The sequence below is a fragment of the Ictalurus punctatus genome, chromosome 7 (assembly GCF_001660625.3).
Source record: "Ictalurus punctatus breed USDA103 chromosome 7, Coco_2.0, whole genome shotgun sequence".
NCBI classification, from domain to species: Eukaryota; Metazoa; Chordata; class Actinopteri; order Siluriformes; family Ictaluridae; genus Ictalurus; species Ictalurus punctatus.
The window spans coordinates 26993471-27016625 of record NC_030422.2 but is presented as its reverse complement, the minus strand read 5'-3'; the positions used below and the strand labels follow the sequence as shown (position 1 = coordinate 27016625).

The 23155-nt window shown below is 38.2% G+C and overlaps 2 long non-coding RNA genes across 2 annotated transcripts; both read left to right on the top strand.

Annotated features, from left to right (window-relative positions):
* Nucleotides 1-82: 82 nt before the first annotated feature.
* Nucleotides 83-17195, top strand: LOC124628350 (uncharacterized). The gene is made up of 3 exons (XR_008396721.1): nucleotides 83-145; nucleotides 253-412; nucleotides 13710-17195. It is a non-coding gene; the product is annotated as an uncharacterized LOC124628350 (long non-coding RNA).
* Nucleotides 17196-17205: 10 nt separating this feature from the next.
* On the top strand, nucleotides 17206-21763 carry LOC108261137 (uncharacterized). Its single transcript, XR_001811341.3, has 2 exons — nucleotides 17206-20434; nucleotides 20598-21763. It is a non-coding gene; the product is annotated as an uncharacterized LOC108261137 (long non-coding RNA).
* Nucleotides 21764-23155: the final 1392 nt, after the last annotated feature.

The following is a 23155-nucleotide window of genomic DNA, read 5'->3' as shown; positions in this document are numbered from 1 at the left end:
AACTGCGTGCAGAGAATCTTTAGGTCTGGGGTACTGTTTCCTTTTACTCTTTCTTAGATGGCCAATTTTGCTCTCTAGAATTGCAACCACCAACGGCTAAGTAATCAACAAGAGCAACAAGAACTCATGATTTCCTGACAGCAGGGTAAATGCTTTTTTTTTTTTTTTTTTTTTTTCCTTTTGTGGTGCCACTCAATATCTAAAGTATTTCTTGTCATAACTATCTGCTCCTCATCAATATACTCTTCTAAGGAAGCTTGGAGAATTGACTCTAGAGATGAAGATGAATGTTCTTTAGCTTTACCTAAACCTAGGTGTGGCATGGGGATTGGGAGATCTGGAATGATGTCATTGCTTAGAAGAATATTAGAGGGACAAAAGCTGTGACAATGGTGGCCTGCCTGAGAACTGGGTGAGTGCCTTTTATTTTGGGGATTCCTTCCTTTGTCTCCTTTTTTATATACATAGGAAAAATTTATTTTTCTTCCATTTTGTTTTGGAATAAAGAAGGCAGTTTATATCGCTATCATTTGTTTACTACTTTGGCAATGGATCCTGACACTTATTCTCCAGAAGCAAACTTTGTTTCTGTGTTCTCAATACAGTGCTGTATTCCCTTGCGATTATCATAACACTATGGGTGCGCCCATTGTGCGTGACCGGCATCTGAAGCTTGTGTAACAACCTGCCGTGATCGGGTGACATGGCAATTAAGTGCGTCACGTGATTATATATATATATATATATATATATATATATATATATATATATATATATATATATATATATACACACACACACACACACACACACACACACACACACACACAGTATCTCACAAAAATGAGGCCCAATTAACCATTTTCCCTCCACGGTGTTAAAAGGTCTCGGGTGTGAATGGAGAGCAGGTGTGTTAAATTTGGTGTCATCACTCTCACACTCCCCCATACTGGTCACTGGAACTTCAACATGGCACATCATGGCAAAGAACTTTGTGAGGATTTGAAAAAAAGAATTGTTGCTCTACATAAAGCTGGCCTAGGCTGTAAGAAAATTGCCAAGACCCTGACACTGAGCTGCAGCACAGTGGCCAAGACCATACAGCAGTTTAACAGGACAGGTTCCACTCAGAACAGGCCTCACCATGATCGACCAAAGAAGTTGAGTGCACGTGCTCAGCGTCATATCCAGAGGTTGTCTTTGGGAAATAGACGTATGAGTGCTGCCAGCATTGCTGCAGAGGTTGAAGGGGTGGGGGGTCAGCCTGTCAGTGCTCAGACCATACGCCGCACACTGCATCAAATTGGTCTGCATGGCTGTCGTCCCAGAAGGAAGCCTCTCCTAAAGATGATGCACAAGTAAGCCCGCAAACAGTTTGCTGAAGACAAGCAGACTAAGGACATGGATTACTGGAACCATGTCCTGTGGTCTGATGGGACCAAGATAAACTTATTTGGTTCAGATGGTGTCAAGCGTGTGTGGCAGCAACCAGGTGAGGAGTACAAAGACAAGTGTGTCTTGCCTACAGTCAAGCATGGTGGTGGGAGTGTCATGGTCTGGGGCTGCATGAGTGCTGCCGGCACTGGGGAGCTACAGTTCATTGAGGGAACCATGAATGCCAACATGTACTGTGACATATTGAAGCAGAGCATGATCCCCTCCCTTCGGAGACTGGGCCACAGTATTCCAGCATGATAACGACCACAAACACACCTCCAATACGACCACTGCCTTGCTAAAGAAGCTGAGGTTGAAGGTGATTGACTAAACCCTATTGAGCATCTGTGGGGCATCCTCAAATGGAAGGTGGAGGAGCACAAGGTCTCTAACCTCCATTAGCTCAATGATGTCATCATGGAGAAGTGGAAGAGGACTCCAGTGGAACCTGTGAAGCTCTGGTGAACTCCATGCCCAAGAGGGTTAAGGCAGTGCTGGAAAATATTGGTGGCCACACAAAATATTGACACTTTGAGCCCAATTTGGACATTTTCACTTAGGGGTGTACTCACTTTTGTTGCCAGCAGTTTAGACATTAATGGCTGTGTGTTGAGTTATTTTGAGTGGGCAGTTAATTTACACTGTTATACAAGCTGTACACTCACTACTTTACATTGTAACAGAGTGTCATTTCTTCCATGTTACATTAAAAGATATAATCAAATATTTACAAAAATGTGAGAGTTTTGTGAGATACTGTATATATGCATATATGTATGGCACTTGTGAACCGTGCCATCAGCCTTATTCTCTTCAGTGAGACTACATGTTGGTTGTTTGTGTAACGAAACAAATAGATGCTTCATTTCCTCTCGATCTTTTAAAAACATCTCTTGGCTTTTTCCAATTCAATTCAATTCAATTTTATTTGTATAGCGCTTTTTACAATAGACATTGTCTCAAAGCAGCTTTACAGAAATATCAACATGGTATACAGATATTAAAGGTGTGAATTTATCCCAACTGAGCAAGCCACTGAGTGGCGACGGTGGCAAGGAAAAACTCCCTAAGATGTTTTAAGAGGAAGAAACCTTGAGAGGAACCCGTGCTCATCTGGGTAACAACAGTTAGTGTGAAAAAGTTCATTATGGATTCATATGAAGTCTGTATGGCCTTAGGAGCAGCCGTAGTCCCAGCAGTCTGGAATTAATGAAGATTTGAGCTCCATCCAGAGGCAGAAAGGATCTGGATCTCTAGTATCGCCATAAATTCGTGTGGGGCTCGGCGAAAGGGGAGAGGGATAAAAAAGATTATTATGACTGCGACGTAGTAGAACAGAATCTAGTCAGGGTAGGCTTGAGTAAACAAATACATTTTAAGCCTAGACTTAAACACTGAGACTGTGTCTGAGTCCCGAACACTAATTGGAAGACTGTTCCATAACTGTGGGGCTCTATAAGAGAAAGCTCTTCCCCTTGCTGTAGCCTTCACTATTCGAGGTACCGTCAAATAGCCTGCATCTTTTGATCTAAGTAGGCGTGGCGGATCATATAAAACCAAAAGATCGCTTAGATATTGTGGCGCGAGACCATTTAGTGCTTTATAGGTTAATAAAAGTATTTTATAGTTAATGCGAGATTTTACTGGGAGCCAATGCAGTATTGATAATATCAGTGTGATATGGTCGTATCTTCTAGTTCTAGTTAGGACTCTAGCGGCTGCATTCTGGACTAAGTGGAGCTTATTTATATTCCTACTGGAACATCCAGACAGTAAGGCATTACAGTAATCTAATCTAGAGGTGACGAATGCATGAACTAGTATTTCCGCATCATGTAGTGACAATATGTTTCTTATTTTAGAAATATTTCTGAGATGAAAGAAAGCTATCCTAGTAATATTATCTACATGAGCATCAAATGATAGGCTGGAGTCAATAATCACTCCAAGGTCTTTATCTGCTGTACATGATGGAACAGAAAGACCATCCAGAGTAACCATGTGATCAGAAAGATTTCTTCTAGCTACATGTGGGCCTAATAAAAGTATTTCTGTTCTATCAGAATTAAGTAGAAGGAAGTTAGTTAACATCCAATGTCTAATGTCCTTTACACAATCCTCAACTTTTCTAAGCTTCTGTCTGTCCTCTGGCTTCGCTGAAACATACAACTGTGTATCATCAGCATAACAGTGGAAGCTAATTCCATGTTTACGAATAATTTGATCTAGGGGTAGCATATATAAAGTAAAGAGCAGTGGGCCTAAAACAGAACCCTGTGGAACTCCAAAAGTAACCTCAGTACACATAGAGAAATCACCATTTACATCTACGAACTGATAACGATCGGTCAGATAAGACCTGAGCCAGGAGAGGACTGTTCCCTTAATACTGTTGTGGATAAAAATGACATGAATAAACACGAGGGAGACTGAGTATGAGTAAAAATGTAATTTTATTGGTAATTCACAGGACGTGTGGGTGCGTAGTCTGGAGGAGAGAGAGGGGACTGACGATGGGCACCGGCACCTAGACATACAGAAGTGGTTTTAGTCAGAGGTGGATAGAGTGGTGAAACACTTTAAAGATCTTTATGGGTTGTTAGTCAAAAAGTCGAAAGAAGTGTACGAGCTGAGGAGTGCTAAAAACACACACACACACACACACTCGTACAGTCAAGGGCGGGCAAGTAGACACAACATACGCACACATGAATAACTTTAATAATATCTTATAGTAATAGAGAAACTCTATAAAAAACCAGAATAGTAGGATATGCAGGACAGTAGAACTGTAATGATATTAAGAAGTTGGAAGTACAGTAAACCGCTTTTCAAGTAGTATAAATATATATAAAATAAGAAATATAGTGCAAATATGAAAATAAATTCTAAACGAGAAATACAGGAAAAATATAACTTACTCATGATTCAGATGGTGAAGATTCTCGTCTCGCAAGGAAAGCCTTAATTTTTAGAGAACCATGAAGAGAGCCAGTTATAAGGGTGGGTCAAACCCCCCCCCCCCGAGATAACGATAAGACCAAGGTCCCTCCCGGTTGTTTAGTCGTCTTGTCTATGTCATTTTATTTCCCTAGGTAATTGAGAATCCTGGTTTCTAACCACCTAAGGTAAAAGAGAATCCTGGTTTCTGACCGCCTAAGGTAAATGAGAATCCTGGTTTCTGACGCCCTAGGTAACTGAAAAATTCTGGTTTCTGATCCTCTGAGTAACTAGAAACTCTGGGTTTTTATTTTCTGGGTTATTGGAAATGCCTGGGTTCTGATTTCATGGGTAAATTAAAACCCCTGGTTTCAATTCTATGTGTAAGTGAAATAGCCCTTTTCTGGAGCATAAGAGTAAGGCAAATGAGCTCTTTTTTAACCCTATTGGTAGTGAGATCATAGTCTTTTTGAAACCTATGGGTTATTTAGTGTGTAAATACAGTATAAATACTGGAGCTTAAGCTCAGGGTATTGGGATCACTTTTGAGAATTCTCATCGGTGTGGATCTCGTGTGGTGGAATGGAACAATAAAGCTGGACCCTTGCTTCTTCTCACTCACGGCTGGTGTATTTTTTCTATCTCCAACTGGGCTCAGAGGTAGATGTGAGTATTGGCTTCTAAGTTGAATTTTAAATGTTTTTGGGTAATAGGCTAAATTTGAGCCAACATTTGGCACCCCAGATGGGACTGTGCTAAGATGTACATGTCTGGAATCTCTCCCGTGGGACTTCGCTCTCTAAGCAACAGACAGGCCGTATAGGAAAAGGCATTGCAGACGCCTGTTATTTCAAAGCTCTGTTTTAGTGGTCTGTTGCTACGACTGAGAAGCCCCGGGGTGGGAAGAAAGACTAAGTGGGCCTCCAAAAGAACCTTGAGTGAGTGAGAAGAGGTAAGAGAAGTGTAGATTGTAGAAGATTGTACTTATTGTAATTGTATAAGGTTCATAAGACTGTGTAAGGATATGGTATATGTGTTGTGTGAGTGAAAGTCCTGCAATACCGCTGGAGGAAGGGGAAAAAAGGTAGAAAAAAAGAGAAGAGAAATAGAGAAATACTCCAGGGCGGGGATAGAAAGCAGGTGGAAAATGAGGCCTCAGACCCCAGATACCGGCTACTAGACTAGACTAGCAGACTAGTGGCGGCTGCATTGGTGGGGACCCCTAATACCGCTGGAAAAAGATTAGATAAAAGATAGATAGATTAGATTCCAGGGCTGGATAGAGAGGGGAATAAATCCTGGGCCCAGGTCCGGGTCGTGCAATATAGCATGCCCGGTGTATGAATGGAATGTGTACTAACAAATGTGTGTGCTTATAATATATGTGCTTATAATATGAGTGCGGTGTGAGAGCGTGTAATTTTGGAGACAGGGAAAATGTATTTATTAGTGCTCTGAACATGAGCTCCATACCTAAAGTATTGGATAAGTTGGATAAGATTCAAAGAAAAGAATTCTTTTGGAGAAAGTTGGATTTAATTTGTATGACTGTAAGCTCCATGCATACGGAGCTGGTATGGAGGTACTTTATACTTTGAAAACTTCATGTAGTAACATAAATAAGTGTAATAATGTGGAATACAATGTGTGTATGGGAGCTTGCCGGCGTTGTTGATAGAAAGGGGTGTATGTGCGTGTTCCTATCTGTTCTTATCTGCGCAAGCAGGCCTGCCGTCTGTGTGGAAAGAAAAAAAGGAAAAGAAGAAAAATGTGTGTGTGCACTTCAGATTGAGCTGAGTAACACAGAACAGTGTGAGATTTTATTTATTTTTTAAATGTTTTGAATCTGCTACAGACTTTCGGTGAGTCGGGTGTGACTGTGTGTATAATTAATTTGGTATCAATAACTGCTGTATGAGTGTTTTAAAAATGGGGGAGCAGTCAAGAACATTGTAAATATTTTAGACATCTGCCTGATTGCCCGTTGTGTAAATCAGAACTTCTAGACCTGTAATATATAAAAACATATTCCCAGATTGTGTGATCCAGGGAAAAAGGAAGACTGAAGGCGGAAAAAAAGTGTACATTTTCAGGCCCCAGAAGCCATTGTTGAGAAATGAATGAGTCAGACGCTCCAAATGTGGAGGAGAAAGTCCATTTGGACCTTTCATTTATATTCAATAAATTAAGTTATAATAAAGGATTTCTCTTTTATGATGTGTGAGCAGAGAGATAAAAATAATAATAATAATAATAATGATTTGTCTATATTGCTCGTTTCATTCAGTGCCGTGTCTATAAATCCCTGCAGAGATGTTAGGTATAATGTTTGTAGCATTTTAGTAACTTTTGTTATACAACTTGAAGTTAGTAAATTATAAAAATTGTGTTTACAATTATGGTAATTAAGTACATAACATTTAAATTCCTTTTAAATAATGTGGAAAAACTAGTTGGAAGTTTATATATAGATTGTGGCTGGTCAGAATCCAAATCATTCTTTTCATTTGAATTTGAATTCGGTGTGTTTCCCTGTTTGGAAACTGAATGAAAGTGTTTTGAGTTCCATGGTGACGGTTATCTAAACCACCGAGCGCGTGAGAGAGGGAGAGAGCGCGTGCGAGAGATTTCTGTTTTTTCCCCTTTTTCCAATCCTTTAGTTATCTCACGCTCTACATTAAAGTCAAAGTGATTCAATGTATATATATATATATATATATATATATATATATATATATATATATATATATATATATATATATATATATATATATATATATATATATATATATATATACGTGGATATATTCCTGTAAAAATTAAAATCAATCAGTATGTCTTGATGTTACCAGTCTGGAGAGAACTTTAATAATAGTTTATGTGGTGTGCATTGTGTCACATAGTTTCTTCTGCACAGGCATAGTCATTTGCCTGACTAGTGATAAAATTGACATGTGAACCTGTTCGTTTTAAGTGATATTAATAAAAAACGCTGAAAAGTAAAACCGACCCGAGGTAACAGTCTCTGGCTGATCACAATGTGGTCCGTATCAGGCTAGGTCACATCCTCCCTGTTGAGATAATGTTGAGCCTAAACATTTGGTTTTAGAGAGCAGTCTACCTTCATGAACTGACTCGCTAACAAGAGCTGGAGTAACCATAACTAATTTGTGTATCGGTGATTCCTATACGGGTACGTATCTATACAATATCTTAAGCAGCTTAAATGCGAATTCTTCTGGCGTGTGGTATTCCTGTTGCATAATGCTGAATAATTTCTGCATGTTTTCTCTTTAAATGCTGTGTATATGTCCAATGATAAGTAATTAGTAAGATCAGATGGCAGTAGTAGTCTGCACATTTTAAACTCTCTGTATGGTGTTGTATGCCTGATACAGATTTGATATCTGAGTCCGTAGCATTAGAAAAAGGTGATGATTACTTAATGTGGAATTCGGGTTTTGCAGGGAGTACGATTATCTGGATTAGACAGCCTTGCATAATGGTTCTTTTTGCCGACATGTTGTGCTGATATGAGTTTGGGAGGTAGTTTAATTACGGTCCCTTTATAATAGTGTAGTTTGAAGTGTTTTTTTCCTGAACCATAGATTGGTGAATAGAATAGAGTAGTTATGCAAATATATATGTGTGGGTGTGTATATATATATATATATATATATATATATATATATATATATATATATATATATATATATATATATGTGCTATACGGTGTGCTATGGATATGTCATATAAAGTATACGAGTTACAATATTTAAATAATACAAAGCAGTGGTCACAAACTCGAGAAAGGGAGGATATACTGCACAACCTGTGAAGCGAATTGAATTGATAATACATTATACAGCAGCTGAGAACTGATAAAAACTGAGAGCTGAGAACTGGATGCAGGTGTGTGTGATCTGGGAATTGCAGTCCATGGCAGCCAGCCATGTTTGTGGACCGCAGGGCAGGATGGGAAATGTGATTTGTGACATGAGTAGATTTAACACTACCTTAATATGGTCAAATACAGTTTAAATGAAATGGATAAAATCATAGGACGAATCTTATGCTTCTTACAATTGGGCGTTCAGCCAAGGTAACAACTTGGTTTAGATTAAATTAAATACATATTCACATTCCTCCAAAGTGAGCAACATTTAATTGTCATGAATGAAGGATCTGAGTGATATTTTGAGTGTGGTACAGTTATAAGTTAATAAGAAACAAAATGCATGTACATGCATGTATACCATTTAGACTAAACACTAGTGCTGTACACATAAAACCAAATTCACTAGGTTGTTTTGAATGAAAATTAGTGGGATAAAAGTGGCTAGAGGACTGTAAATGCATATCTAGATCTCAACCTCATTTACTCTATTTTAGTTATATCTTATTGGGATTATCACTCGTTAGCACAGATGGAATATTAATATGTTCGGGTAGTGTGCACCACAAATTTTCAGACTAAAGGAATTTTTGTTTTCCTTTCTCAATATCTTTCTGGTAAATGAAAAACAGGAAGGGATAAGAATGTATCTTTGCCAATTGGGTTTGTACTTTTAAAAGTAAACGGACTAGAACTATTTTACAGGGATAACTATACACGAGAGTGGAAAACCCCTTTAAGAGAGGTGTTATTCATTTGATTAGAGCAGTGGAGATTACTTTAGTAAATTTTTTAAATGATTTGATAGACCAACATTATTTAATCTCTGCAGCAATATTTCCTGATCCACTGTGTCGAGAGCCTTTTATAAATCGGCAGACAGGGAAGTGCAGAGGGTACCGTGACATTGTCTTAAGACTTTCAAAACAACAGTTGTGCTGATATGTTTATATGACCTTAGACTTCTTGCAGACTGATAACATGTGAACGGTTCACTGAAAAAGCTTTCTACAAGGGACATAGGCGAGGAGGCTTTATTATTGAACTATAATGATCTAATATAGTTGGATGTCCCTGATTTAATTTAATAAAATAAAATAAATAAAAAAGAAAGCTGATTTCCAAATGTCTGGTATAACGAGATAACGATAAGACCAAGGTCCCTCCCGGTTGTTTAGTCGTCTTGTCTATGTCATTTTATTTCCCTAGGTAATTGAGAATCCTGGTTTCTAACCACCTAAGGTAAAAGAGAATCCTGGTTTCTGACCGCCTAAGGTAAATGAGAATCCTGGTTTCTGACGCCCTAGGTAACTGAAAAATTCTGGTTTCTGATCCTCTGAGTAACTAGAAACTCTGGGTTTTTATTTTCTGGGTTATTGGAAATGCCTGGGTTCTGATTTCATGGGTAAATTAAAACCCCTGGTTTCAATTCTATGTGTAAGTGAAATAGCCCTTTTCTGGAGCATAAGAGTAAGGCAAATGAGCTCTTTTTTAACCCTATTGGTAGTGAGATCATAGTCTTTTTGAAACCTATGGGTTATTTAGTGTGTAAATACAGTATAAATACTGGAGCTTAAGCTCAGGGTATTGGGATCACTTTTGAGAATTCTCATCGGTGTGGATCTCGTGTGGTGGAATGGAACAATAAAGCTGGACCCTTGCTTCTTCTCACTCACGGCTGGTGTATTTTTTCTATCTCCAACTGGGCTCAGAGGTAGATGTGAGTATTGGCTTCTAAGTTGAATTTTAAATGTTTTTGGGTAATAGGCTAAATTTTAGCCAACAATACCAACAACATTTTCTAATCTATCAAGGAGAATTGTGTGATCTATAGTATCAAAAGCTCAAGTAAGGTCGAGTAACACAAGCAGCGAGACACAACCCTGATCGTAGGTCAGTAGAAGGTCATTTACTACTTTAACTGACGCTGTCTCTGTGCTATGATGAGGTCTAAATCCTGACTGATACATTTCATGAATGTTATTCCTATCTAAGTACGAGCATAACTGCTTTGCTACAACCTTTTCTAAAATCTTAGAGATGAAGGGGAGATTTGATATTGGTCTATAGCTGGACAATTGAGACGGGTCAAGATCAGGTTTTTTAATCAGGGGTTTAATAACTGCTAATTTAAGTGACTTAGGTACATAGCCAGTGCTTAGGGAAGAATTAATTATATTTAAAAGTGGTTCAATTACTCCTGGACAAATCTGTTTAAACAAACATGTAGGTACGGGATCTAGTATGCAAGTTGATGAATTGGCTGAAGAGATTAATGAAGCTAGTTCAGTGTTCCTAAGTAGGTACGAGCATACCTGCTGTGCTACAACCTTTTCTAAGATCTTTGAGAAAAAGGGAAGATTTGATATATAGCTGGACAATTGAGAGGGGTCAATGTCAGGTTTTTTCATCAGGGGTTTAATAACATAGCCAGTGCTAAGTAAAGAACTGATTATATTTAGAAGCAGTTCAATTACTCCAGGACAAATCTGTTTATAGAACCAGGTAGGTAAAGGATAGAGTATGCAAGTTGATGATTTCGCTGAAGAGATTAATGAAGCTAGCTCGGTCCTTCCAAGGGGAGTAAGACATTCTAAATGTTGATCACATATTGCTATATTATCATCTACAGGGTTAGTTATCAAACTGTCTGGTTTTAATTTAATAGCCTGAAATTCACATCTAATATTTTCAACTTTACCAATGAAAAAATTAATGAAATCTTCGCTGCTATTTAATGATTGCGTGCTTCTTTCTGTAGTGGTTATTCCTAGTTAATTTTGCTTCTGTGTTGAATAGAAATCTCAAATTGTTTTTGTTATCTCCTATTAAGGTGGAGACATAGACTTTTCTAGCATCACTAAGAGATTTTCTATAGTACAGGAGGCTCTCCTCATCTGGAGCATATGAATTACCTAGAAATGCAGACCATATTTCTAGCACTGAAATTCTTTCTTCTTCACTTGAGACATCACCATGTGTTGACCAACAACACAGTGGTGGTCTCATATATCAACCATCAGGGAGGATTATGTTCATGCCCCCTGTCCAGGCAGGAGCAAATAATTTTTCTCTGAGCAGAGGGAAAGTTTTTGTCAGTGTGTGCAATGTACATTCTGGGCAACTGGGATGTTGGGGCAGACATCCTGTTGAGGCAGGGGCTGAGGCCCAAGGATTGGTGGCTCCATCCACAAGTGGTGGAGTCCATATGGTGGAGGTTTGGCTAAGCGGAAGTGGATGTGTTGTCTCCTCGAAGGGTGTGGTTCTCCCTCACTCCTCCCACTCCATTAGGGCTGGATGCCATGGTGCACATGTGGTTGAGGTCACATCTATATGCTTTACCCCCAATCGCTCAGCTCCCTTAAGTTCTAGTGAGAGTTCACCAAGACTGTCTACGTCTGCTCCTAGTAGCACATTATTGGCCAGCTCAAATATGGTTCTCAGAGACTATATTCCTGCTAGACAGCACTCCTTCGGAGATTCCCATCTGCAGGTATTTACTGTTTTAAGCCAGAGGGCTGATTTATCACCCTTGGCCGGAGCTATGGAAACTGTGGGTCTAGCCCCTGAGGGGCACCTGCTCATAGATTCTGTTCTCACAGCTGAGGTTGTAGTGTGCTGGGGTGGGGTGGTCTACGGCGCACACATTCATTCAATTTTACAGCCTGGACATACATTTTGGCCTGGGCTCAAGTGACCTTGCAGTGACCCTCAGGCTCAGATCTTTTTGAACAGGCCGTACCCTTAGTATGATGGAGTGGGTATTCTCATTCCCACAGCATTCACCTAATGCAAAATGGAGTTCCCTTTTAAAGGGAACGTCTGGGTTACGCATGTAACCCTGTTCCCTGAGAAGGGAACGAGACATTGCAGAGCTTTGTCATACTGGGGCATGCCTGTGAATTGCATCTTCGCTTCAGTTAATAGAGGCTGACGGCGCTGTACACAGGTGTCGTTTAATTGCCACGTCACCTGATCACGGCAGGCCTACAAATAGTCATGATGTTACATACATTTCAGATACCGGTCATGCGGTGCTTCCAACGGTGTTCAGTTAACGAAACATCTCGTTCCCTTCTCAGAGAACAGGGTTACATGCATAACCCATACGTTTACAGTTTAGCAGCATCATTTAAATGCTGCTTGCTAATGTTCCAAACTGAGAAAGTTTGTGCTCTATATCCTTACTGGCTATAAACAGTGGAATATTTGAGATTGTAACTCGGCTAGTCATGAAGCCAGCAGTGAGAACAAAAAAGAATTCTCCACTTACAGAGATTCCATACCCATTTAGTTGATCAACCAATGCCTTTTCTTTAACAAATATGAAGTTGTTTTTCCTGAAGAAACACTGACACCCAAACACCTTTTTTTGGAACACTTTCCTGCATTGATTGAAGATTATGGGCCTCTGGTTGGTGTATGGACAATGCGATTTGAAGCTAAACACAACCTTCTTAAGCAAGTTGTGAGGCACACGAACAATTTCAAAAATGTGTTGCTGACCATTTCTACAAGACATCAGATGATGATGGTATACCACTTGCATACAGATGATGGAAAAAAGGCATTGTGTGTCACAAAAATATCTGTAATGCCTTTAGATATGCTGCATTCAGATATACAGGAAGCTTTAAAAGAAACCGCTTCTGTCCACAGTGCAGTTAGCTAACACTGTCATCTACTATGGAACTATGTACACTGTTGGGATGATCTCATCAAATGGCTCTACTGGTGGACTACCAGACTTTGCTGAGATTATTCAGATAACCATTTTGGATAACTGTGTACATTTATTGTAAAATTACTTGCTGCCTGGTATGAAGAGTATCTAAGATCTGGAGGACATTGTGAAAATAGCTCTTTTGGAGCAGCAGAAACTTGATGTGTACCCCTTGGCTGCTTACAGTGTGGGAGGAAAATGCTTGGTTACACTCAAACGTTGCATCTGTTGTTCATTTTAGGGAATAGAAATAGATTATGATAACCTTTACATCTTATATTATATGTATTGTAGCCCATTTAATAATAGTGTCATTTTTTTCCATGATGTTTTAGGAATTTCAGTGGAAATCAGTATTGCAGGAAACAGATTTATTGTGAAATTGAAGAGCAGACAAATGATTAAAAGTAATGATAAAAAGATACATTTAAATAGTTTTATAAAAATATTTGTCATTTTTAATTACAATAACTATAACAATTTGTATTTACACTTTACATTAGTTCTGTTACTGATTTATCATTTAAAGTCTAAGGAAAGAATAAGGAAATATAGTTCTAATTGGCAAATTGAATTACCATTAATATTCTCTTAGTTTATTGATTATTTAAATGTTTTTTTTTTAATGCTTTAATCTTGTGGCACACTCCAGGTACTTCATCACATTATTTACTGTATATCTGGTCTCATATATAAACTTTTGTCTATTCACAGTCTTGTCAGGCTGGCAGAGATGAAGGCAAAGCTCTGAGTAATAGTTGATGACTGAATTGAGAAGTTGGTCCTTCCATCAGGAATCCCACCCACTGTGGAGGAACTGCAAACTGTTGTGAATGAGACCTTTTGGAATTTCTGATGAGTTGAGTCTTGAGTATTTGGACTTGGAATTTGAAGATTACTTTACTCTTCATAAAAGTGACCAAATTAAACACAAAGACACCATAAAGGTTGTTCACGCTGCCCCAATTGTTCTTAACTTGCTTCCTCTTGATGAAAGTTTGGACAGTTCCTCTGGTCGAAAGTCAACTGACTGTGAGGCTGCATCTTATGCAGCATCAACTGCATCAAATGCAGAGTCATCTGCTGGAACATCATCATCACAGGATACCATTATCCTGCCTAGGCGGAGTACCACAGAACAATGCCAGCCATGGCCAAAGTGGTTCCCTATTCCACAGTTTGCATATGAAACCGAGATTTACCTTGAAAGAGCCATTGAAGACAACCAAATAATGGAACACTTCTGACTACCTCAAAGGTCAAGGCTGACATACTTGAGAAGCTGTCTGAAACTATATACACATTTACAGCTTATCCATCAAGTGCACAGATAAGTAATACTTGTCCAGAAATATCCTTTTCTCAAGGAACCAGACTCCTTCTAGGGTTGCTATGGCTTCAACAAAGCATAAAATGCAAGACGGCCAATTATCGCACCAAACTCAGAGGCTACAGTGTTCCTGAGGTGATATGCAATGCACTTAAATGCAAGAGACCTGCGGACCAGAAATCTGCAAAGAGTCTAAAAAAAAAAACCTAGAAAAGCAGAGGTAAATTACCTCCCCCTTACCCATCAGGAGAGGATGAACAAAGTCAAGAACAAGAGAGGATTCTGCTGCTTATTGAAGTAAGGAAGAGGTACAACAACAAATTGATAAAATAAAAAATAGACAAAATATTTGCACACAGAAGAAACAAAATTGCCAACCTATCACCCAGCATATGGAACATCAAAGCCAGATGGCCTGCTCTATTTGAGGCATCTCCTGTGAGTTACTAATGCTAAATTAGACATATTCCTAGTCCATTGTGAAGGGACTGCACTAAAAGATAGCAAAATTTGTCTGGCCCACTTGTGGGCCACATACTTGCTTTAGTTCTGGCCCAGTATATGCCTGGGTCCCTGGCCAAAACTGGCCCACACACTGAAAACCGACACATACAATTTCTTCTGGCCCAGATCTGGCTCAGACACTGTAAAATGAATTATATTGTTTTATGTGGCCCGGGTCTGGGAAAGACACTGTAGGACAGATCTGGCTGAGAGTCGGCTTGGTCCCCGAGCCAGATGTGGCCCAGAAACTGCACAATATACTTCATTTTAGCAGAGAAACACAAATTCAACCATTTAATAAGATTAAGGGCTTTTATTAAACATTAACGAATACATTACAATACGAACATTTATTAACACACTTTTAAAAACAAGAAAATAACAATTAAATATATTTACAGTATATTTAAAGACAAAAAAAAAATGTTCTCACACACACACACCCCGACCCAGCTACCAACACACACACACACACACACACACACACACACACACACACACACACACACACACACACACACTAATAATTTCAACTACTTAAAAACATATAGAGAACATACAGTTGCAGTCAGAAGTTTGCATACCCCTTGCAGAATCTGCAAAATCTTAATACTTTTAACAAAATAATAAAAATCATAAAAAATCCCATATTTTTTATTTAGTACTGTCCTGAATAAGCTATTTCACATAACAGATGTTAACATATAGGTCACAAGACAATTTCTGAATTTATAAAAATTATCCCATTCATGAGTTTACATACGCTTGATTCTTAATACTGTATGTCATTACTTGGATGATCCACGACTGTGTTTGTTTTGTGAGAGTTGTTCAGGAGTCTCTTGTTTCTCCTGAGCAGTTAAACTGCCCACTGTTCTTCAGAAAAATCCGACAGGTCCTGCACATTCTTTGCTTTTCAAATATGAAAAACATCATCTGCATATTTGACTCCTTTCCAACAGTAACTATATGATGCTGAGATCCATCTTTTCACACTGAGGACAACTGAGGAACTCGTACATGACTATTACATAAGGTGCAAACATTCATTGATGCTCAAGTAGGTAACAATACATTAAGAGCCAGGGGGGTGTAAATATTTTAATAGGATGACCAGTGTAAATTATTATTAGTTTGTTTAAAGATGATTTTTTTTTTCCGTTTATTACTGCCCTTCAGAAGCTAAATGATCATCATGTTTAAAAAATGTACAGCCAGGCACATAATAAACTTTATGCATTATTCTTAATGCATTGTGTTGCCATCTTGAGCATCAGTGAATGTTTGCACCTTTTTTGGAATAGTCGTGTATGAGTCCCTCGGTTGTCTTCAGTGTGAAAAGATGGATCAGAACATCATATAACTGCTACTGGAAACTGCTTAAATATGCAGGAAAAGCACCTGGAGGATTTTTCTGAAGAACAGTGGGCAGATTAACTACTCTGGACAAACAAGGGACTCATGAACAACTATCACAAAACATAAAAACAATTGTGGACCCTTACATATCATCTCAGAGAGACTGCTAATTCTGTATGTAAACAGATATACTTACCAATCACAACCTCTCCGAGTTGGAGAGTGGCCAGTGAAATCTTTCCATTGACTCGCCTCCAATTGAGGTTCTTTGCCAGGATGTTGGCAATTACCCTCTTCAATATGCGCCAGGTGCACTCGTACACATCCGCCCCATCAATCCGCTCCCTACCATAGTATATAAGTGGTCGTTAAGGCTTCTCAGAATGCGTCATGGTCGAAAACCTGCCTCTTCCTTTCGTTGCTATTGTTGGCTCGAATTTAGCCTATTACCCAAAAACATTTAAAATTCAACTTAGAAGCCAATACTCACATCTACCTCTGAGACCAGTTGGAGATAGAAAAAATACACCAGCCGTGAGTGAGAAGAAGCAAGGGTCCAGCTTTATTGTTTCATTCCACCACACGAGATCCACACCGATGAGAATTCTCAGAAGTGATCCCAATACCCTGAGCTTAAGCTCCAGTATTTATACTGTATTTACACACTAGATAACCCATAGGTTTCCAGAAAAGGCCTATTTCACTTACCCATAGAATTGAAACCAGGGGTTTTACTTTACACATAAAATCAGAACCCAGGCATTTCCAACAACCCAGGAAACAAAAACCCAGGGTTTCTAGTTACCTAGGTTGTCAAAAACCAAGATTCCCATTTACCTAGGTTTTCAAAAACCAGGATTCTCTTTTACCTAGGTTTTCAAAAACCAGGATTCTCTTTTACCTAGGTTTTCAAAAACCAGGATTCCTATTTCCCTAGGTTAAAAAAATGACGTAAGCAAGACGACTAAACAACCGGGAGGGACCTTGGTCTTATCGTTATCTCGGGGGGGGGGGGGGGGGGGGGGGGGGGGGGGGGGCAAGCCACCCTTATAACTGGCTTTCTTCATGGTTCTCTAAAAATTAAGGCTTTCCTTGCGAGACGAGAATCTTCACCATCTGAATCATGAGTAAGTTATATTTTCCTTTTTTCCCTGTATTTCTCGTTTATAATTTATTTTCATATTTGCACTATGTTTCTTAGTTTATATATATTTATACTACTTGAAAAGCGGTTTACTGTACTTCCAACTTCTTAATATCATTATAGTTCTACTGTCCTGCATATCCTACTATTCTGTTTTTTATAGAGTTTCTCTATTACTATAAGATATTATTAAAGTTATTCATGTGTGTTTATGTATGTTGTGTCTACTTGCCCGCCCTTGACTGCACGAGTGTGTGTGTGTGTGTGTGTTTTTAGCACTCCTCAGCTCGTACACTTCTTTTTGACTTTTTTTGACTATTACTGCTCTTAAATTGCTCGTAATTCCAATCTGTCAATGTCCGCCTAATCCCGCTTCTATGTGTCTAGGTGCCCGTTTTTCCTTCTTCTCCCTTATGTTTATTTTATGACATTTTTTATCCACAACACTATGGACTACAGAGGTATGTGGTTTTAGCTTTGTTGCTTAGCTGTGTGATGCTAGCGTTGTCTATTTACCGTGCGCTTTATTTGTTTAGTGTGACGTTGGGCTACTGAGACTGTGTGCAGGTGTGATGTGCTGCTCATAATCAGTGCGCTGTGCAGTCAAGGCTCCTAACTGTGTAGCATGGTAGTTTAACGTAGCTCCGGTCGGAGCGCCAGCTGTTGCCGTCACAACTATTAAAGACGCTATCATGATTTTCGTGAGTACCATGTCATCGGATTACGGTAGGTAAATCGTTTAGTTCTGTAATTTAGCTAAACTTTTATGTATGCTTTCCAAATTGAGGTTGTAACACCTGTTTGTTCTTAGGGTCCTTGATTTTGCATGCGTTAAGGCGGGTTGAGTGAGATGTGGTCATATCGGTATAGCGCCTCCCCCCTCACTCAGGGAGCCACGTTGCTGCTTGATTGCTTGGTTTTTTCTGTTTGGTTGGTGCTTGATGCTGCTTTGTTGCTGCTTCATGATCCGATTCGGTTTTATTTTGTTGTGTGTGTGGTGTTTTTATTTATTTATTTATTTATTTATTTATTTATGTATTTTTATTTATTTATTTATTTTTATTGTTTTGTGTTTGTTACTGTCATTAAGATCAGTTTTCTTTAAGTCAACTGTGTTGTAACAGTCTTTCAGTTATGCTGATACTGCTATGTGGTAGTAATACGTTTTGGTCAGTCTTGTTAAACTTGCTACCTGTAATCAGTTTGAGCTCGAGGTTATGTGTTTTTATGACAGTACGTTTGTCTTTGTTTTGTTTTATTCTTTTGATTGTCTGCTTTGACTATCTTTGTTTTCTCTTTGTAGGAGATGAATGCTTCCTGAGGTTTGGGGAGTTCTTTGCTGCACCTTTTGGCTTTACTTAACTAAGGGTCGTTATTATTGCGGTGTTTATTTGCAGTGAACTTTGTGGGTATGATTCTGATTGGTGGGGTTCTTTTCCCTTTTGTATAGCTGGTACTGCTTTATTAGCCTGCCCCTCATACAGGAAGCCTCAGTCCTCCTATGATTATTGTTAACTGCCTCTTGTGACTGTTTTATTTAACCAATGCTTGATTGTGTTGGCTGCTCCTTTTTAAAAAAAAAAAAAAAAAAATAGTTCTTGGCCAGTCTTTTTTAACACAAATAAAATGTATTTTTGTATGGAAACCCATGCGTCTTGCCTGTTCTAAGTGGAACGTACTTGCGTGTCCTTATTTGGGTTATTCTCCCCGTTTTCTCAGTAGGGCGTAGTTGGTACATTTAACGAAACAAACGAGCTGCATAGCTACATGTGGTGTAGTTGTAGAGCAAAACGAGCCACATTGCTACATACACTTATAAAATATTGACTATATTGCCAAATTCTACAATGTTTTATGAAAAATACAACTTTAAATATGGCCTCAAAGCATCAAGGAATAGTAATGTGCTGAACAAATATCCGTATGTTTTACACCTTGGTGGTCTTTGCCCAGACACTTCCATGTCTGCCCTCTTTATAGCTGTCTGTAAAATACAGTTTCATTTAAACATCATTCAATCCCTTCAGGATCACTCAATGAGACAAAAAAAATAGTATGTTGAGACTAAGGCTAAGAATTGCACAAACGCTATAAGAAATACAGTGCTGAGCTGAACAATGGGTCTGTTATCATGCCAAGTGGACAATATGATCTAATAACGAGACCACAGCATGCTGCAACCTGTGTGGGTTTTCTGACAGAACATATTAAGTTAGCATTAGCTCCATGTTCCAGACAGTTCTAACCAAACATATAGGAATAAAAAGTAGTAAAAGAGGAAAGGGAAGGAATAAACGAGGAGTTTGTGTCTCAGTTGTAGAGCAAAAAAAAACTTTAAGTGTCTGTGAGAATCAGCATTGTCACGAAAAACTGATCAACGTTCTTCAGCCAAGCTTTAGACCCCCCCCCCCCCGAAATTACTTACCTTCTTCAGCTGAAATTATTCCTCTTGAAAACGAAGAATGACTGCAGCCTCTAGGATCCTAACTGATTTAACTGTCAAAACTTTGATTTTTTTTTTCCAGGCAGTTGAACACCTTAATTCTAGCTGTGGCTCGACTGTGACTTAACGAACTCGGGCCGAAAGTAGATACACACAGCTACACCGAGTATGGACCTGCGGCAACTACACCTGCTTTCAGCTGAGATAGCAAAAACCGTCTGTCAGCCAGAAGTGGTGTGAACAGTCAGCAGAGCTCTGTGCAATTACCTTTGAGCCGACAGTGATGCATTTTTACTGGAACCGGCCCAAATGTGCTTGCTATTTGGGCTGGTGGTTTTTCAAATTTATTTCTTAAATACAAAATATGTTATGTTGCTGTCAACTATTTTCTAAATCATATTTTCAAGATCCAATTCCAGAATCAGAATTGGGTTAATTCTTGCTTTTAAAAATGTTGTAAGAACAATTTGTACACTAGTTTTATTATTTATCTTTCAGATCCAGGATCAGTTTCACAGAATCACAATGGTGCACCTTGAATCAAAGTTAATGTCCAAGCTGGATGAATTCACTCCCCAGGCTTCTGAAACTCTTCCATTCCAAGGGTGTCTAAATGCTTGCCATCTCAATCTGATTTCACCAACTGGCAGAATTCAAAAGTTATTAGTAGTTTATTTATTCTCTTTCTCACAAGAAATGCATTGCTAACAGCTGTATTGAATATATCTTTAGAATTTGGCCATAAAAGTTCCTATCTTATAGTTTCTTCCTAAGAGCTATTCACAAAGTAGCTAAGAGACACTTTTTTTTTTTTTTTTACAGAGACTGAGGTAACTTCTAAAATAAGCGAAGGAGCAGAGTTGATCCAGTTGCTGTGGATTTAGGAATGAGCTTAGAGTGCCATATAGAGATGGAGAAACTAATTTATATAGCAATGGATTGATTTAATTTACAAATATTTACAGTTGAGACTCGGTTCGTACTATCATCTCTGGTGTCACTGAATTGTTTTGCTTTGTTAGTGAGCTGATTTCATCCTTTCTAATTTACCTGTCATGAAAATATGCTTTTACAAGTACATGATCTCTTTCTAAATCTCTGATGTAAATGGGGTGCATTATGTGCAACAGCTATTTCAGCCGCAGGTTTTCTTGTCCAAAGTGTTGGAAGCAATTTCGGAGATGTTTAATTAGGACCTTATCCTTTGGCTGTACAGTCTGAAATACACAATGTTCTTGCTATTTCGGGATGCTGACGAACAGTGTGTTGCAGGACCTTGCTGTACAAAGGATCAAAATCTACAACATCAAGAGTGATGCGTCGGAGGGCCGGCTGACATTGGTATCGTAGTAGAGGGCATGAAAGTTCTGACTGCTCTTGGTAACTTTCCAAAGACTTGCTCCATGCTCCTTGGGTTTACATATGCAGTGAATTTTGCCTATCCCGAGGAGCTCAGGTGTACATTTGAAGTCTTCCAGAAACTCTTCCTTGAGCTGGATTGTTCAAAGCTGTCCCCAAAACTGAGCAGCCTCAAGAATAAGCTACTAGCTTAAGAAAATGGACCTTTGCAGAATGAAAGGGAATTGTTGTGGCACTGTCAACTGTCACATGGTTATCAAGGTTTTGTTAAATACTTGTGTCGGGGCTGCAGGAGGTTGTTCCGATTTGAGGAGAGTGGCATCATGTTTTTGATTTTATGTTGGCACAGCCAACTATTTTTGTGCAGTGATTATTTCACATGTTTTAATTGAGGCATTTGAATTTGCACAAATACATAATGTAATTGTTCAAGTGAGTCCCATTTTTGTAAGTGAAGAAGTAATGCAAATGGAAGTACTTCTGTCTGTTTTCTTAAAATACGAAATGCATTTTATTTTTATAAAATAAATAAAACAATTTTATTGTTTTATTTTGGCATTTTGCACTTGAAAAATGTTGTGTAAACATGTTGTGACAAAGTTGCACAAATAAATGTTTACCTTCCGTTATTTTTATGCATGGTGATCTGTTGGCCTAATTTAAGTAAACTTTGGTACCAAGAAAGCATGATATTGGTTGGATTAGAAATAGAAAAATTAAAGTGACATTAAATATTGTTAAATAGATTTAGTCATGTGATACCAATTAAGACTTTAAACAGTTAATTAAGGTATCGATAAATAAGAATAGCACTGTAAATGTGTGGAATTAAGCAACAATGTGCTCAAATGAGTTATAAATATATCTTTAATTTCTTTTTAATTTTAATACATCTCTTTAATTAATCAACCAGATAATTAACAATATAAATCAATTTCCATAAGTTATTCAGTAAATATAAATCAGTTTTCCTTCTGAAATTAATTTGGATTTACTCAATATTTTTGGGCTGTATAACTCATGATTTGGCATGCTATTACGAAATTTTAATTGTTGCTTTTATTACCATGGACTTAATTTTTTTGCTTGAATTTAGTTGATTTATTCAATACATTTTAATCAAAGTTGTAGTACTTAAAATCTATTCAATTATATTACGTCACTTGGTTGCCATAATTTTTTTTTAAGTAACCATTGGTCACTATTTTACAGTGTTGTCCAGCCTTGTTGTTTGTAAGGTGGAAATAAAAGCTACAACAACACTTCCCACCTCCAATCTTAATTTGTTATCATTCTTGCACTCAAATTAGGACTTCTCTGGGAACATAACAGAAGGGTGAAAAATTGTACTGCAGACAACCACTAGATGATCTTAAAGACATTTTGACTTCACTTTTGACTCCCTGTGATGCTGTCCAATCATATACAGTCATTTTATTTAACGTCCCCAGATGTCAAATGAACACAGCCATTAGTTTGGTTGATCATATTGTATTGGCGACCAGCTATGGTGTGAGAAATCATTCATTATTCCTGTTTAATTAAATCAAGAAGTACATGTGGTTTTCCTGCAAGAGGAGTAAAAGAATTCTTATATATAAGATAAAATGTAATTTGCTCCCTAGTGCTAACATCAAATGTAGAGGAGTCTGTATTTGCCAGAAATATATCCGATTTTTTGATATTGTGTTAATTTCCCAACAAGGTCATTTTGCTGCACATGCATTTCTGATGTACTGACATTATCCACTCCATAATCCACCTTTTCCTCTCTCAATGCTTGCAAAATATCTTACAGTAGAATGCTTTTGTACATCACAAATACTCTTACCCTTTTGATTTTGGAAATTTATTAGATTTAATTCCAATTTGTACTATAAAATAAGATATTTGTGACCCATATTATTTTTAAACTAACCCTACCTAACACTAAATTTGGTGTAAAAAGCATGAAATATGTCTGCTCCTCCTCCTCCACAGAAAATGGTCATAGAGGAAGCAGTGTGATTCCTGACCTTATG